Consider the following 5,668-nt stretch of genomic DNA (forward strand, 5'->3'; position numbering starts at 1 on the left):
TTTCCAAATCGTATTAAACCCTTCCACGGTGAGACCTTTAACAAGACGTGGTCTCCTACCTGGAATTCCAAAGGTTTCCTCCTTTGGTCAGCGTAGCTTTTCTGTCGGTCTCTTGAGGCTTTCAATCGTTCACGAATCTGAACGATCTTCTCTGTTGTTTCACGTATGATCTCCGGACCGGTGAGAGTGCTTTCAGGAACTCTTCCTCTAGCTAACTGGGTATCGCCAACTTCAGTCCAGCACAGAGGGGATCTGCACTTTCGACCATAGAGGGCCTCAAACGGAGCAGCCTTTATGCTTGTATGATAACTATTGTTGTATGAAAATTCGACAAGGGGTAAATGAATATCCCATGCCTTTCCAAAGTCAATCACGCAGGCTCTCAGTATGTCTTCTAAAGTTTGTATTGTTCTCTCACTTTGTCCGTCTGTCTGTGGGTGGTAGGCTGTACTCATGTCCAGCCTAGTTCCCAGGGAACTTTGTAGTGACTGCCAGAACCTTGAAGTGAATCTACTATCTCGATCGGAGATAATGGATATCGGAACACCATGCAGTCGCACTACTTCCCTTAAGTAAGTTCTTGTAAGCTTCTCCATTTTGTCAGTCTCCTTGATGGGTAGGAAATGCGCGGATTTGGTCAGTCTGTCGACAATGACCCATATGGTATCGAGTCCACTTGTCGTCTTGGGTAACTTGGTTATGAAGTCCATAGTAATCCGCTCCCATTTCCATTCCGGTATCTCTGGTTGTTGTAGTAGTCCTGACGGTTTCTGATACTCGACCTTAACCTTAGCGCAAGTAAGACATTTACTCACAAAGGTAGCAATTTCTGCTTTCATGTTAGGCCACCAGTATAGTTTCTTAAGATCCAGATACATTTTATCTGAACCCGGGTGAACGGAATATCTTGAGTTGTGAGCCTCGGTCATGACTACGTTTCTGAAACCACCATGTTTTAGGGTCCAGATTCGGTCCATGAGATAGTAGGCTCCGCCACCCTTGACTTCTAGATTCTTCTCCATTCCTCGCAGGGATTCACCCGCCACATTTTCAGGTTGCAAGGCTTCCATTTGTGCTTCCTTAATTTGTGTGGATAGGTGGGAATGAATAGTCATGGTCAGAGATTTGACCCTCCGACCAGTGTATTCCTTTCGACTGAGGGCGTCGGCTACTACGTTGGCCTTGCCAGGATGATAACGAATTTCGCATTCGTAGTCATTCAGTAACTCGACCCATCGTCGTTGTCGCATGTTGAGTTCCTTCTGATCGAAAATGTGTTGAAGGCTCTTGTGATCGGTGAAAATAGTACTCTTTGTTCCGTATAAGTAGTGCCTCCAGATCTTCAGAGCAAATACCACTGCTCCTAACTCGAGGTCGTGTGTCGTATAGTTCACTTCGTGTGTCTTAAGCTGTCAGGAGGCATAAGCGATAACCTTCCCTCTCTGCATAAGAACACAACCAAGTCCTTGATTTGACGCATCGCAATACACTACGAAGTCTTCTATCCCTTCGGGGAGGGATAGTATCGGTGCGGTGCACAAGGCCTGCTTTAGTGTCTGGAATGCCTTCTCTTGTTTCGCTTCCCAGTCAAAGGCCACACCTTTCTGGGTTAATGAAGTAAGAGGTTTCGCAATGCTCGAAAATTTCTTTATGAATCTGCGATAGTAGCCAGCTAGACCTAGAAATTGACGAATTTCTGTAGGTGTCTTTGGTGCCGACCAGTTCTCAATAGCCTTAATTTTGGAGGGGTCCACGTGTATACCTTTTTCGCTAACAACGTGACCTAAAAATTCGACTCTTCGAATCCAAAATTCGCATTTAGAGAACTTCGCATAGAGTTTCTCCGTTCGCAGTGATTCTAGGACTTTTTGTAGGTGTTGACTATGCTCTTCCTCACTTCGAGAGTAGATAAGTATATCATCGATAAAGACGATGACGAACTGATCCAAGTAAGGGCGGCATACCCTATTCATTAGGTCCATAAATACTTCTGGTGCATTGGTTAATCCGAACGGCATCACCACGAATTCGTAGTGTCCATAACGAGTTCGGAAGGCTGTCTTTGGAATGTCCCCCTCTAGAACTCGTAATTGGTGATATCCGGATCGCAGGTCTATTTTGGAGAAGTAGTTCGCCCCTTGAAGTTAATCGAATAGGTCGTCAATACGGGGTAGAGGATAGCGGTTCTTGACAGTAAGTTTGTTCAGCTCTCTGTAGTCGATGCACATACGGAACGATCCGTCTTTCTTCTTTACAAACAAGACCGGTGCTCCCCAAGGTGAGAAACTTGGTCTTATGAATCCTTTGTGAAGGAGTTCATTAAGTTGACTGGAAAGTTCCTGCATCTCTGCTGGTGCAAGACGATAAGGCGACTTTGCTACTGGGGTAGCTCCTGGAATTAAGTCGATTCTGAACTCGACTTGGCGTTGCGGTGGTAATCCTGGTAGTTCTTCTGGAAAGATATCGGGAAAGTCGCGTACTACCGAGATGCTCTTGATGTCCTTCAGTTCTTGACTTGTATCGACGATGTGCGCTAGGAATGCTCGACAATCCTTCCGCAAGCACTTTCGAGCTTGGATGCACGAAATGATGCGAAGGTTTGTACTAGATTTGTCGCCGTAGATAACTAATGTTTCGTTGTTAGGGAGGTTAAGACGGACTGCTTTCTCAAAGCACATGATGTCGGTGCGAAGAAGACTCAACCAATCCATGCCGACTATGACGTCGAAACTTTTAATTTGAACCGGCATGAGATAGATTGGGAAAGAATGGCCGTCTAATGATAACGTACAGCCCATGTATATGCAATTTGTGTTTTCGGTTTTTCCATTGGCCATCTCTACAGTGAATGAATTTTCTAACTTGCTTGGTTTAGGTTTAAGTAAATGAATAAAGTTTTGACTCACGAAGCTTCACTCCGCTCCACTATCGAATAATATGCATGCGTATGAATTATCGAGAAGGAACGTACCAGCAACTATAGTTGGGTCAGCTACAGCTTCGTCGTGGCCTATTGCCAAAACTCGTCCCACACCTCCGGTAACTGCTGCCTTAGGACAGTTTCTCTTGTAGTGGCCCACCTCGCCACAACCGTAGCAAGCCTGCCCTACACCCGCACCGGGAACTTGAGTGATCGGCTTTGCGGGTTCCTTGCAGAAACGGGTTGTGTGTCCTTTCCTGCTGCAGTTGGCGCACTGCATATCTCGACAAGGTCCATGGTGGTGGTAATTGCATTTGGTGCATTTCTGGAGGTTGCCTATATAAGGCTTTGTTGGGTAGGTATTTGTAGGGGCTGTAGCAGGTACAATGGCAGCATTTACTGACACCAGTTGTTTCATTGCGGATTCTTGGGAAGACCCACCCTTCCCTTTAATCCACGCTCTCTTCCTGCCATTGTTGTTGTTGTTGCTGTTGTTATTGTAGTTGTTGTTGTTGTTGTTTCCTTTCTGTGGTGCTGGTGCAGAAGTGGTTGAGTTCTGATGACCTCCGTAGTCGATCAGAGATTGTGCCAGTTCCTTAGCACTTTCAAAGGTGTCAGGTTTAGAAGCTAACACGCTTGATCGCATTTGGGGCGTCAGTCCCCAGATGTACCTTTCTATCTTCTTGCTCTCGGGAGCAATCATATCTGGACAAAGGATTGCCAGTTCGCAAAATCTGTTGGTATAAGTAGCGATGTCGGTACCCACCATTCCGAGAGTCCATAGCTCGTGTTCAAGCTTTTGAATTTCTCCCCGTGGGCAGTATTCTCTCATCATCATGGCCTTCAAGCTCTCCCAGCTTATGGAGTTCGCCACGATTAGGGTAAGTACTTTAACGTGGCCATTCAACCAAGTTAAAGCTTTATCGAGAAGGGTGAAGGTTGCAAATTTGACCTTGCTGTGCTCGGAACAGGAGCAGATTTCAAAGATTGCCTCCGTCCTTTCAATCCACTGCCTCAGGGCCATCACACCACCAGTACCATAAAACATCCGGGGCTTGGCATTAGTGAAGTCCTTATAGGTGCATTCTCAACGTGGTCCATGACTCTCGCCATGGTTGGATGGGTGTGTGCCAGATCTCGAGCCATTAGCACTCGAGTTATTGATCTGTGACATGGCAGCTGCCACCGCTGCGGTGACTGCTGCTTGAAACATTACAGCATCAAATTGGGGTGGTGGAGGTGGTGGTGGTATAGGTGCTTCCTCACCGTTGTTTCGCCTTGGATTCCTACGCGGAGGCATCCTTCAACTATAGATGGAAAAGACAAGGATAAGAATTTCATAGAATGGAAAATGTATGTGTCTCATGAACTAAATCGCTATAGTTCAACAACAGATGATAGTATGAGTCTTAACATAGAAGAATGAAAGTTATTTGTAAGACTGAAGGTATGAAACAAGTATTTGGGTTCACAAAGACCATTCAAGGTTCGAACGAAATACTTAACATAGTAGTAATAGTGCCACTTATATTAATATAAAAGTTGTTACAACGATCATGAAAATTTGACCCCTATAAGGGTCTCCGATTACAAAGTTCGAGAAATTTAAAGACTTTTAGCCGAGGTCCTAAGCTATAACAAAATTTGAGTCCTTGACAAGCACTACTTGCGTCGAAGGTTGCGCTTGGAGCTTGACTCCGCATCTGATTGCTTTGACTCCATTAGACGCCTATCGAAAGCGGCTTGTTGTTCCCTTAGTTCGGCGAGGGCTGCAATCATTTACGCTTGAAACGCTTCGGTTTGGAATTGGGCGTTGTCTTGCATCTTGTCCAACCTATGGATGTCAGAAGTGTGAACCTGCACTTCCACGTTGATATCCCAGAGTTGACTAGCTTGTACTCCAGACTGATAAGACTGATTGGCTAACTTACCCACCATTACCGGGAGTGCTCGATCAGCCGAACCTCCGCCGCGGACATCATAGAAGTCTCGGCACATGCCGTAAGGAGGGCGTAGGTTTTGCTGTTGCCTCCAATGGTGGAGGTGACTTCCCCAGACGGGAGTCGGTCCTTGAAAGTTCCTTACGAAGACGGGAGGTTGAATGGGTGGTGGATCGATAACTTCTGGCTCTGAGTCGGTACCGGAGTCATCACCCACTTCTATGGGTTCCTCGTCCTCTTCGGGATCATCTTCGATCCATCCTCCGTTGCCTTGGTTGGGAAAGTAGGGGTCGCCAGGGTGGTGAAATCCAGCCATTTGACTGTACGAGAAATAGGGTTATAAGAATTGAATAAAGTCGGAACATGTAAAACATGTAAGTTAAACTAGTTTAGATAGCAAATACTCCTATAGTATTTAAATTCTTGTGTTTGATTCTTGTAATGGTTTGGTAAGGTTTGACTTGTTGCTTACTACGATCATTCCTCGATATACGTTGGTCCAATCTTGGGCAAATATAGTTGATCACGCTATATTTGTCCAAAATCTGATTACATATATCGAGTCTCAATCGTAGTGTCAACTTGCCTAAATACTTGTATAATTGTATAACATGAAAATAGTTTGTTATATGCATGTAATTGTACTTAAATGAACTATCAATTTAAGTTGAACGAAATGCTGCTTAAGTGGAAAAAGAAAATTTGTTTTGTCAGAGAGTATTAGTCCCTAAAGCATTTATAGTTTGTATATCTTATGTGGTTCGATATACTTAGGTCACTATAAACATTGCTCTGATACCAATCTGTC

The sequence above is a fragment of the Lactuca serriola genome, chromosome 1, assembly GCF_051521515.1.
Source record: "Lactuca serriola cultivar US96UC23 chromosome 1, Lser_US96UC23_V15, whole genome shotgun sequence".
NCBI classification, from domain to species: Eukaryota; Viridiplantae; Streptophyta; class Magnoliopsida; order Asterales; family Asteraceae; genus Lactuca; species Lactuca serriola.